This window comes from Vombatus ursinus, unplaced genomic scaffold (genome assembly GCF_900497805.2).
Source record: "Vombatus ursinus unplaced genomic scaffold, bare-nosed wombat genome assembly UNPS02014941.1, whole genome shotgun sequence".
Classification (NCBI taxonomy): Eukaryota; Metazoa; Chordata; class Mammalia; order Diprotodontia; family Vombatidae; genus Vombatus; species Vombatus ursinus.
In genome coordinates, this window is record NW_020954719.1 from 6,927,095 (window position 1) to 6,940,703 (window position 13,609).

General features: G+C 36.2%; 1 protein-coding gene across 1 annotated transcript in view; it reads left to right on the forward strand.

Annotated features, from left to right (window-relative positions):
* Positions 1-13,609, forward strand: part of SPATS2 (spermatogenesis associated serine rich 2) — a 134,805-nt gene that overhangs the window by 56,328 nt on the left and 64,868 nt on the right. The gene's annotated exons all lie outside the window — the stretch shown is intronic.

Genomic DNA, 13,609 nt, shown 5'->3' on the forward strand with positions numbered 1-13,609 from the left:
TCAAGTGTTTGGTCTGAGGCTGGATTTGTACTCAGGTCCTCCTGACTTCAGGGCCAGTGCTGTATCCACTTGGTACAGCATTTTTAAAAGTGTCTACCTGGAAACACTGTGACAGGTATCTGGAAGCAATGTTGGTAATCTAGGTAAACTATTGCTCAGTGTCAAATTATTATTACATCTTTCAAAAAAGGAGTGAGGAATAAAAGATCTTTATTAAACAAAAAAACCTTACAGTATCATAGCTTAAAGGAGAGATCAGGATTTTATTATCTATTAAAACATGCAATGAGGACTGACCTAGTCTTTATTGTGCTTTGAAGCAGGATAATACTCAGAGAAAAGAAGGAAAAATAAAAAGTATTAAGAGGAATGTCAAGGCAGTCTTTTAGGGTTATAAACTCTGAAATTTTTCCAGACCTAAACTAGGTATTTAGTTAAAACTCATTTAGGACTTTCTGAAGCACTGAAAGTCTAGGGTCTATTTTAACCTACATCTGAGAATGAAGATTTAACTAGATAGAATGAGGTATAAAAGCAAAGAGGAGTTACAGAGAGAGTTTCCTACTGTATCGAAGAGAGGATTTTGAATTTTAAAAAGGAATAATAATGGGCAATTATCTTTTTAAAAAGGCACATTCTTCTTTAAGCTTTTATGCTGATGTGGTGTACCTAAAGAGGCATTTATTTTCAGACTGATTTTCTAGTTTGTAATTAACTAGGTTTCATATTTTCCCACCTGCTGACTTTTTTTTTTTGCTCCTTCACTGCTTATTTTCTTTCTTATAAGGTAGACTAGGTAGAAGAATTGAAACTTTTAGTTAGTTTTGCTACTTGCCATTGAAAGATTTATATAGGAGGAAAATGGGGTTAAACTCAGAAGTAAATATTTTGGGAATGATTTATGGATTTTTATTTTTCATATTGTCGTAATCATCCACTACTACATGTGAGAGTTGACATCTCAGAATAGTAGTTGTTTATTACTGCAGTTTTCTAATTGCATAAAATGTATCATAAAATATAGTAGATGTAGCAGCAGCAGCAATAGCAGCTAGCATTTATATAGCACTTTAAGGTTTGCCGAGCACTTTACATATGTTAACTCATTTGATCCCCACAGCAGCTCTGGGAGGCAGATGCTGTTATTTATCTTCATTTACAGATAAGCAAACTGTAGCCCAGAAAAGTTAAGTGACTTGCCCAAAGTCCCACAGCTAGGAAACATCTGAGGCAGGATTTGAACTCAGGTCTTCTGGACTACAGGTTCTGTGCTTTATCCACTGTGCCAGTTATTACATAATTGGTGTTTATATAGTGCTTTAAAGTTTCAAAGTATTTTACATATATTATCTCATTTGCTTATCACTACAGCCTTGTGATATTGATGCTACATATCTTCATATTCCCATTTTGTACATGAGAAAGCTGAGGCTCAGTGAGATTGTAGCTTGATCATGTTAACAAGCTAATACATGACAGAAGTCGTATTTGGACCCAGGCCTCTCCAGGCTATAACTCCAGAACATATTCCATTATTGTCTAATATCTCCGTAAGGTTACAACAACATTCCAAAGAACAAAATAAAACATATTAGGATGTTTCAGGATCGATAAACGATTTGTGTTGATTTTGATAGTTAAAGATGTATGAGGTTTTTGTTGTTATTTTTAACTACCAAATGGCTTTCAACATCTTCATTCTTTGCCTTATGGTTTGTGGGATTAAGTATTTCCCTCCTGAAATGGCTGATGGAATTCAGAAAAATCTGCAAGGGAAGGAAGTGAATTTTTCTGATCTGTAGGGATCATTTCATATGTGGGAGAACTAACCTCAGACTGATGAAAGATGGCACTGAGACAGAAGAGGTTGGACATTAAAATCAATACCATCGCCTCCTAGCTATTCTCTGGAGTCTATTACTGAGAAGGTTTGTAAGAAGTGGGCTGACTCTACTATCCAATCAGCATTCACAGAGGAATTGGCAGAATTAATGCTGGAACCAGCAAATCCTTTTAAACAATGAGACCCTCAAGACTTCTCAGAGGTTAAATTTCTGCAATAGAGGCTAGCAACTTATTCTGTTGCATACACTGGAGACCTGGGGAAATCTTTTGCTGTGTCTGGACTGAGAAGAGGGGTGGGTAAGGTAGTATTTAACTGCTTGTCTGTGTCCTTAATAAAAATCCTGACCCTTCCATCATGCTATATGCTGGGAAGAAAAATCATAATTCCATCCTAGAGTTTGGAAACTTTCTAGTGTAAATGCTAGTATAAAATCTGTCTGAAAAGGAGAGAAACAACATTCTTCAAGGTATATCCAGGGAGACATTCGAAGGAGCAAGAGCAAAGAAAAAAAATCAATCATCAGTAAAGAATATGTGTCAAATCAGAGCAAAATTAACAGAAGAGCCGAAGGCCCTTAACTGCCTGCATGACTGCTTTCACTGAAGATCTTTTAAAAAGATTAGCTATTAGTTATAGAATTATGGACGTTCTTTGTTTTGGCCTAGTCATCCTCGCCATCCATATGATGTATTTATTTAGGAAAACCCAATTTATAGAGACATTATGTATGGAGAAAATCTTTGCTAACAGCCTACCACATCATGAATTCTGGTTTGGTCCTTAGCACGAAATTTATAAAAGGAATGAATTTTCTCAAATTTCAAATTTTAAACTACTGAATATATAATAATTTCAGAATGATAGAATGGTGTACCTTTGGGAATTATATATGGCAAACATCTCAGTCATACAAATACTACCTTGGTTTAAGCCATCTTTTTACATTTTGTTTTTTCCTTTGCTTCTTTTTGTAGTTCCGTTATCCTATTATCACCCTTTTTAAAACTGTTCTTATTTTTTTAATGAAAGATTAAAAGCTATGTGTAAATTTGTTGAGCCACTTTTCTTCTCAAGTATAAAATACTTTATCAGCATAGATTTATGTTTTGTTCATTGATTATTAACTATTGATTTAATCCCTACCAAACTAATCTTTGTCATCTGTGCATTCTGTTGGACCACAGATGATGGGGTGAAATAGTATAGAAGGTGCAGGACCAGGTGTTGTTCATTGAATCAGCTGAAAAGGTACAATCTCTTGTATACAAAGATGACGTTATAAATACATGTACTTGGATTTGTTTTTTCATTAATTAATAATGGGTATACATTTTTTAAAAGTTGTATCTCATTTTCTTATTAAGTGGTATTGCCTCATAAAGTAGAAGCAATAGAAGGTAAAACTAATTTTTAAAAGCTTGATGATAGTTATATTGTGAAAAACAGCATTGGTTTTAGAGTCAGAGGACTTAAGTTCAAATATTGTCTCTTTCATTACTACCTTATGTGACCTGAGTAAAATTACTTAACCTTTCTAGGTCTCAGCTTATTTATCTGTAAAATGAAAATGTTAGACTAAATTATTTCTAAGGTTCTTCCAACTCTAAAACCATGCTCCTACGAAAGTTATACCTGGATCATTTAGGAAAAAAAACTACAAAAGTAACCAACAGACAAAAGATGGGAGAAAATTTGCAGAAATCTTTATAACAGACTCTTTTTTTTTAAACATCAAGGACAGTGTGCATCCCATACAACACATTTGAACTTTAGCACTGAATATGATTATAAAAGTGGTTGAAATGACACTGAAGAGACCAAAGATAGGAAAAGCAACTGGACTAGACCCAAGTATGCACAGAGGAGGTATGTTCTAGAGTCAGCACAATTGTGAGAACGTTAATATATGAATTCTTGAGGTATTAAAAGGAGGGAAAATACTGAAGACTTAGGAAAACATCTTAGACCTTTCTACTGTTAAAAAAGGAAGAGGCAACCAAGAGGATATCGGCAACTATTGACTCTTGTGCTTATTTTCCCGTCTAGGTAAAGTTTAAATGAGAATCATCTACAAACATTTGTCTGGAGGGCATCCTTTATATGAGGGTACTTTGAGAGAAGAATCAGATTTTTGCAGGTGACAATTTTCCATATACCACACTTTAACCATCACATGATTGACTGAAAGATATGGAGTGTAGCATCATCCTACTTTGCTCTTATTATTTGTTGATTTTAAAAATTGGAGGCGGGGGAGAGTGGTAGAACAAAATGCTGCCTTAAAGACTTTCTTCCAAGTTGTCTCCCAAGTATATGTCAAAATTATACACGATTCCTGGAAAAATATAACAAAACAGAGAGTTTTGTTTGACTTCTAATTATTAATATCAAATGAGGCATAAAACAGATATATTTCCACCAGAGGTGTTTCTCACTGTCATGAAAGACATCCAGTGTCAAGGCCAGGCTTAAAAGGAAATCCCTAAAGATGGTGAGATTTTCCAAATATTCCTATTTACATATGACATCATACATATTAAATCAAACAGATTTAATTCCAGAACATTCCAGAACCGCCTGTGTGAGATCTGTAATGACTTGAAAGAAATGTATTCTTATTGTGCAGACTGGGATGTACAATTAGATCAACAATCAGTATTACTCATCTCTTACTCTCTGTGTATGTATGTATGTATGTATGTATGTGTGTATGTGTGTATCTTGGAAAGATGTAGCATATGGACATTGAGTTGGGCCTAAAATTGAGTAGGAGGAGAATAGTAAGCTAGATTGCTTTTGGGAAATTGTTAAGGTTTTAATGGCCCCCAAACTCCCCCCAGACAGGTTAACTAATCCTTTTAATTCTTGTATCCTTCGGGTGATGTTATATATGGTTATAAGACATGGAATATTATTATCTCTGAGAAACTAAAAATGAAGTGTTGCCCAGAAAGCAATGGACAAACAAATGGTTGATATGATCATAGATCTAGTGCTGGAGGATGTGAGCAGGTTGTAACACATTACAAAGAAGGCATCACGTGATGAAGGAGAACTAGAGTGAAAAATGCTATCAAAGAAACTTACGAGTGAAAGAGATGATGATCTGATCATATGGTAGCAGTGAGGCATAACTGACAGGTAGCTCATATGTTCCATTGGTGTCCTCTTGATGTTAAAAACAAATGAAGAAAATCTTCTTTGTGTTGAGTAAATGCTCTGTGGTAAACTTAATGCAAGGACATGGATAAAAGTTGAATAAGGTAGAAAGGCATGGATGGGTTGAAACCTGCATCACTAGAGAGAATACTCACACTGATAAGATCACAGATGTGTTTATCTCCCCCAGAGCATACTACAATGCATTGCATATAAATGTTTGTTTGAATTAATGAACTAATAAATATATTATTCCTGCAGACATGAAGTGCACCCCTTGTTTTCCACTAAAGAGATTTAATAGCTTATGAATTAGCCATGCTAATGGCATAACCATCTCATTTATAGCTAACTCCTCTTTGGAAGGAGAGTGAAGGTAGAATGTAGTCTTTTCATTTCATTTAACCGTTCTTTAATAATTCTGAAAGGGTTGATAGGGAAAGAGTTTATAATGTAGTAAGATTTTAATTTATCTGAGATTTTCATCTACCTGCATTATGTCTTCTTTGTATTAGTATGTATAATTGGCAGTTAGCTGCATTATTTGAGCCCCTAGATTACAGGTTCTTAGCCTGGGGGTCCACAGACAGATTTCTGGGGATCTGTGAACTTGGACAGGAAAAATATTTTTATTTCAAAACTACATTTAAAAACATTGCTCTGAGAGGAGCTTCCCCAGATTATCAAAGAGATTCATGACACAAAAAAAGTTAAAAATCCTTGCTCAAGTCTTACTTGCTCAAGTTCTACCTATTCTACACTGATTTTATGATTCCAGCCTACTTTTTCATTTGGGTGGTAGTCTCAAAACTGACAACATTATTAAAGATTAAGTCTAAATTAATTCATGGTTGATTGGTAATTGATGAGCATAGTTTCTCTTATTCTGACACAGTCTCTGTTTTGTCTTCCAATCCTAATCCTGCTATGTTGTCACCACTTGAACATTTTAACTTCTTGATTCTGTCTTTTCCATAGCAACAAGGACATATTTAAAAACACAGAATGAGTGAGGAATGAAGTGATGAATCCAGCAGTGAAAGTCTTTGATGAAAAACATAACTTTAGTATTTCTGATATATTTTTCTTTAAAGACCCCAAGAATTGATGATGCTTTTGTTTTGGATGTTTCCTTCATTAATCCAAATCTTTCATGATTTAGTAAGATAGTTGTTATGAGTTTCTTTGGCTGAAAAAATTCATCACCTGGTGGCCAACTCTCCAAACTTAGCTAGACTGGTCCTCAAATGACATACTTTTCAAGCCTGTAAAATTTGGTGTAGGAGCTACCAGAACTTGTATTGCCTTTGTATAACCATTGAGAACCTTAGGGATCACCATCACTTAGAAGCATCAGATTTGGAGTTTTGTGAAGGAATTAAAGATATGCATAACACTTTCAAAGAAATCTGGACAATTAATAGAGAACTGCATTCATTTTCAACCTCACCTCCCAAGTTTCCCCTTTTAATAGTTTAGTTTTGGAGTGTTCTTGTTCTGCTGATCTTGTTCTGCTAATCAGGGAGTTGGCAAACTACAGCTTGCTGATAATCATTCTTAACCTCAAATTCTAATCCATTTCACAGGAGTTCCTTTTAAAAAAAAAATTCTGGTTGGGTTAAAAAAACATTGATATCCTAAAGGTTTGTTTTATGGTGGTAAGTTTTAAATAGCCTTGTCTTTATACCTTTTGAGAGGCTGAAATCTTCATTTTAACCATCTGTTTGAGGAGCAAGTAAGTTCAGATACATGGGATTATAGAGGGCAGTGGTGTTGTAAAGTAGAAAGTAAGGTTAATTTCATGTGTTAGTAATTCTAGCACCGTAGTGAAACTTACATAACTTTCAGTATCTGGGAATGTTAAATTTAGTGAGCATACAGTTTTGACAAAATCACATTTGCTTTATCTAAACCTCTTCCTAATCTTACCTAAAAGGTCATAGGTTGATGAGCAGTTGTGACATACCTTTTGATTTAAGGTGTGTTATAATATTGGTATTTCTTTTCTCAAAAACAAAATAAGGCCTGCTGTGTACGTAACGCTATAGAGTTATAAAAATGTTAGAAGTTCTATACCTGTGATTTAGTGGAAGAAATAAGACATACTGGTCCTTGTGGTATTCAGATTTTTATCTTAAGAGGACATAAGGAATCAAATTTCAAGTTACGTGAAAGGGAGGAAGATACCAAAGTCTCAGAAAAAAATCTGAGACCTTTTTATTGTCAGAACATAAAAGATGAATAAGTAAATATTAATAGCTACCGACCTCTATGACTACTTTTCCATTTCTGCAGAATTTTTATGGGAATAATCTGCATGCTCAGCAAGTGCACAGGAAAGGGACAGACCAGTAAACTGTTACAAATGATATTTCAGAGCAATCCTTAGTTTTATAGCCATACAGTTGACCAAAAAGTATAGAGCATGCCAAATACTTGTGGTGTTTGTTGGTTTTATAATTTTTTTTTTGTTTGGGATAGCAAAATGCCACCTTGATGGCCTTCTTCCAGTAGTTGCTCTGGGTGTTTTAGTGGATTGTAATAGGATTTTCGGCAGTATAATGTAACAGCCAATCTTGAACTACATTGGAGTGGCATAGCTTCCAAGAATTAACAAATGATATAGTACTTTTGTACCCTGTCTCCTCGTTAGACCTCATCTATAGATTTGGGATTATTGATCACCACAGTTTAAGAAGGATGTTGATGAAGTTAGAGAGATTCCTGAGAATGACATTGAAGATAGTGAAGGGTTTGAAACCATGTCACATGAGGGTCAGTTGCAGAATGTGGGGAGATAATTTATCTGAAAAAGAGAAGATTTAGGGAAGAAAATAATTTAACTAAATCAGTCAACAAGAATTTATTAAGTGTCTACTATGTGCCAGGCACTGCATTAAAACAGCCCTTGACCTTCAGGAATTTAAAATCTAGCAAGGTTAGTCTGACATGATTTGATATTGATGACCATTCTAGGTTTTAGTAATCACTGCTTCCTGTTCTAGATGTTCACCAACCATCTCTTTAATGATCTGTTCTAGAATTTTCACAGGAATTGAATTCAAACTCATTGACCTATAGTTTCTAGACTATCTTCACTTGCATTTTTTGAAAATGAATACTTGGGTACCTTTCCTGTTTTCCACAATTTTCCATATATTCCTTGTAGTGGCACAACAGTTACATTTGTAGTATTTTCAGTACCTAAGAATATAATTTGGGGCAGCTAGGTGGCGCAGTGGATAGAGCACCAGCCCTGAATGCAGGAGGACATGAGTTCAAATGTGACCTCAGACACATAATACTTACTAGCAGTGTGACCCTGGGCAGGTCACTTAACCCCATTGCCTATCTTAAAAAAAAAAAAAAGAATGTAATTCATTTGGATCAGGTGATATAAATTCATCAAGAGGGTAACTTGATGTTCTTTATACTATTTACTTGTTTATCTTGGCTATCACTCAGCCATTTTTTCTTATTTGCTTTGTATTACCAGCATTTAGTTTGGAACATCGTAGGTACTTAGTAAACATTTGTTGATTGATCGATTTGTTCTGATGTTGTTAGTTCTCCTTGGCAGAAAAAACAGAAGCAAAAAACCAGATAAAATATTCAATGCCAAAGATATCAGTGATCCGTAAAAGTATCATGTATCTGAGTGAGTGGTTCAGAGAGGAAAGAGAGATGACTGTGGACTGAAATGATTAAGGATGACTTCTTGGGGGGGCAGCTAGGTGGCGCAGTGGATAGAGCACTGGCCCTGGAGTCAGGAGGACCTGAGTTCAAATGAGACTTCAGATACTTGACACTAGCTGTGTGACCCTGGGCAAGTCACTCAACCCTGATTGCCTCACCAAAACAAACAAAAAACAAAAAAGATATCCTCAAAGGATGACTTCTTGGGAGATGAGCTGAGGCTTGAATGTGAGATAAGTTTGATTAGGTGAAAACAGTGAGGAAGACATTAGGTATAGAGATAAAAATGAGCAAGTCATATTCATTGCATGGTAAGTAAATCTCTGTGGAAAATCTGAGGGTCCATCAGTCAGCAAACTTTAAGCACCTACTATGTGCCCGACGTGCTAAGTATTGGGGAGGAAAAGAAAGGTAAAAAATGATCTCTGCTTTCTAGGAGCTCATACTCAAATGGGGAGACAACATGCAAACAACTGTATGCACATAAGATATATGACAGGGTACATAGAAGATAATTTCAGAGGGAAGCACTGACAGTGGGGGAGTGGAGGGGAGGGTGGGAGGAGACCAGGAAAGACCTATTGTAAAAAGAAGTGGGATTTGAGCTGAGTCTTAAAGGAAAGCAGAAAGTGGAGGTGAGAAGGGAGGGCATTCTAAGCATGGGAAAAGCAAGTGAAAAGACATAGAGTCAGGAGATGCAGTTTCTTGGAAAAGCAAGGAAGCCGATGTTACTGGATCATAGAGTATGTGGAGTGGGGAGTAAAGTGTAAGATGGGAAAGACCAGGAGGGATCAGGTTGTAAAGGACTCCATAAGCCAACCAGATTTTATGTTTGATCCTGGACATAATAGGGAGCCACTGGAGTTTATTGAGTATGGTTATGACATGATTAGACCTGCACTTTTAGGAAGCTCACTTTGGCAGCTGAGTGGTGATTGGATTAGGATAGGGAGAGACTTTTGAGGCAAGTAAGTCAATTGTGAAGTGTTTGTAATATCCAGACATGAAGTAGTTAGGGTTTATCTCAGGATAATTGCTGTGTGAGTGGAATGAAGTGAATGTATGTGAGAGATATTGTCAATATATGAACTATGAGATATGCTAGCCTGCGTGTATGGAATGAGTGTGAGTCAATGATGACACTGAGTTTGTGAGCTTGGGCAACTGGGAGGATGATGGTACCCTTAACAGTAATAGGTAAATTTGGAAGAGGGAAGGGTTTGGATAAAGCATAATGAGTTCTGTTTTAAATATGTTGAGTTTGGATGTCTTTGGGACATCCTGGAACATCCTGTTTGAGTTGTACAATAGGCAGTATGTGATTCTGAACTGGAGGTGAGGAAAGAGGATAGGGCTGGATAAATAGTTTTGAGAATCATCTGTGTAGAGATGAGAATTGAGTTCATGGAAGGTGATAATGTAGATAATGTAGAGGGAGAAAAGAAGAGGACCCAAGACAGACCCTTGGGAACACCTACTGTTAGCATGACCTGGAGCAAGATCCAGCAAAAGAAACTGAGGAATGGTCAGAAAGGTAGGAGGAGAATCAGGAGAGAGTAATATGAAAATCTAGGAGACAGTATCCAGGAGAGAAAGGTGATCAACAGTGTCCAAGAATGTAGAGAGGTCAAGAAGGTTTGAGGTTAAGAAAAGGCCATAAGAGATCATAAGAGAGCAGTTTCAGTTGAACAATGAGGTTGGAAGCAAGATTGTAGAGGGTTTAGAAGAGAGTGATAGAAAAGGAAGTAGTAGTCAGCTTTCTCAAGTTTAGCCACAAAAAAGGAGGGGAGATCTAGGACAGTAATTAGTGGTGATGATCACTCACAGGTTAAGTGAGAGTTTTTAAAGGATAGTGGAAACATTTGGCATGTTTGTAGACAGCAGGGAAGTAGCCAGGAGAGAGGTCTTTGAAGATTAATGGAAGAGTAGAGATGATAAGGAGTGTAGAGAAGACAAGATGAAATGAGATCAATAATGTATGTAGAAGTGTTTGGCTAGGCAAGGAGAAAGGCCACCTCTTCATATGAAGCAGGGGGTGTAGGAGGAGATAGGGAGAGAAGACATCTGAGTGATTTGAGATGAGGAGAACGTGGGAAGAGGGAGCTCTTTGAGATTGGCCTCAATATTTTCTTTAAAGTATGAGGTAAAATTTTTAGCTTAAAGTATAGAGACATCTATCATAGCAGAGTTGAGGAGGGATGTGAAGATTTGGAATATTGAGTGGGATCGTGATTGGATTAGGGAAGTATAAAAGAATTGCTTTGCTGCAGTGGGGAACCAGTTGAGAATTTGTAACAGATTTGTAGTGGACCCAGTCAGCATGGTTTTCTCCAGTTTCTTCAGAAGCATAGGAGGACAGCAAATGGAAGGAGTAATCTAAGGTTGGATCTTGGCAAGGCAGGATCAGTGGTAGGATAAAGGGATGAGGGATGTGACTACAAAAAATAATAAAGAGTTGAACGGGTTCACCAAAGGGTCAAGATAGGTAAGGAAGGAGAGTATAGTAAGTGTAGGGCTGATGGCCTATTAAAGAACTGAAGGGTGTAAGGAATTAGAAGTCATGATGAGGCTGAACCACAAGGTTAGTAGTTGTGAGGCATATGGAAGGATGGAATGATAAAAGATCATGATCAGATAAAGGAATTTCACAGTTCATGGATGTGGAAGTGTAATACTTGTGGCAAGATCAAGTGTATGACTGTCTCTGTGGAGCCAAGGTGAAATGGAGGGATAGGTCATGGGAATTGAGTAGATTCATTTGAGAAGTCTGAGGAAGGATTATTGGTATGGATGTTGAAGTTCCCTAGTATAATAGCTGGTGTTGGGGTGACAGAGACTTAGCCAGTTACAGAACCCATTGAGAGTGTCCAGGGGATTAATAGATAACAGTTACCAGAATCTTGATTGTGTGATAAACTTAGAATTAATGAACCTCTAAGGAGGAGGAGTTTGGGAGTGATGTGGAAGAGAGAGAGGGTCAGTAACTAGGAGTGGGTAGCAAGAAGTGTTATGACTCCCTCACCACAACCACTGAGTCAGGGGGTGTGGATAAAAGTGTAACCAGGGATGCTGTGTCATCAGGAGGGTGTCATTTCCAACAAGTAATAAGATAGAAGGAGTAGAAGAGGAAAAGCTTTAATATGAAAGCAAGTTTGTTAATGGGTAGATTTAGAGTAGGACATTTATGTGGGGAGAACTGCAGGGGATGGGAAATAAGCAGCAGGGGGGCATTTTGAAAAATTGCAGTAGATAAATTTGGAAAGGTAAATTGAGTATTGAGTGCCTGGCTAAGAAATTTTGACCATATCCTATCAGCATTTGGGAGCCTAAGCATTTTGATATGTTGGAAGTAATGTTTTAAGAAGATTAGGCAGCCAGTGACGTGAACTTGAGATAGAATAACCAGTTATGGTTCAGGTGTTAAGGGCCTGAATGATAGTAGTTTTAGTGAAACTAAGGAATGATTAGGAAATAAAAATCAGTGAAAGACACAGATGAATTGAAGATGACTTTTGTGTTTGGAGTTCAGGTGATTAGGAGAGCAAAAGGGAGCTGAAATTATTAAGTTCAGTTTGATAGTCATGCATTTAACTGAATTTGTCTAGTGGGTGGTTGCAGAACATGACTGGAGTGAAATGACAGGATTGAAGATACATGTCTGGGAGTAATCAACATAAAAGTGATTATTCAAAACATTAACATAACACATTAAGAGAGAGAAGACGACCAAGGAGATTTTAAGGAACTTTTAACCTGAAAAAGAAAAGATTTAGTGGGATCAAATATTTGAAAGGTTGCCTGGTGGAAGAGGTATTATAGACATTCTGTTCCGTCTCAGAGATCAGAAGTAGTGGTGGGACAGGTGGAAGCCATAAGCAAACACATTTTGATTCAAAGTATAGAGAAACTTCCTAAAAATGAACTGTCCAAAAATTGAATAGACTGCTTCGGGCATTAGTGAGTCTATGATTTGTGACTTACCTATAATTGAAGATGTTTAAGTGGAAGGCTGTATCACTACTTTTTAGGAATAGGGAAGATGTGATTCATTATTTGGGTGAGAGTTAGACTAGATGACCTCTGTCTTTTCAAATTCAGGCCTTCTATGATTCTTTAACCACCTTAATTTCAGAATAGAGAGGAAAAAGCTGCAATGAAGAAAATAAGAGGAGGAACAATAGAGAGAGACAAAAAACTATGATAGTCTAATGTTTGCTTACTTGATGTTTGCTGTTGTCATTGAAAAATGTTAATATATTAAAATACGTATGGAATCTGGAAAAGTATGTTTACTTTTAGTATCAAGTCTAATTTTTAAAAAGCACGCATTTTTGATATGTTAAAATCCTTTAATAAAGAACCTTACATAAAAACCATTAGATTAGAAATAGAATGTGTTAGATTAGTAAATGTTATAAACAACCTAATTACTATACCAAATTCTAAGTAATTTTAGCAGTGCAGTTTTTAATGTGTGAATTGTTTTTCTTAGTACTCAACTATTTAATAATTATGCCTTTGAACTGAGTTGACATTATATCCATTGCATTTGTATTAAAAAATGGTTTGCTTGCCGCATTGAAATTTGACAATATTATGTTGAAGGATCTATTTCAGTGAGACAAGTAAAATTAGTAAAGATTTCTGGACATATCTGACCAAAGAAATCTAACAAATTGATTTAGACGTTATATTTAGTAGCTTTCAACAAGCTAGGAATATTGTTATCATAATCAAATTGTATAGGTTTATTCCTAAGTGAAGCTCGCATTAACTACTTAGTAATTTTAGGCACATAATGCAAGTTTTAAAATGTGAGTTGTCTTTTTTAACAGGAAAGTAGCTATTTCCTTTTTCTTTTAAGTACTTTTCTGGTGCTTTTTTCCTTTTTTGTCACTATCAGTTTCC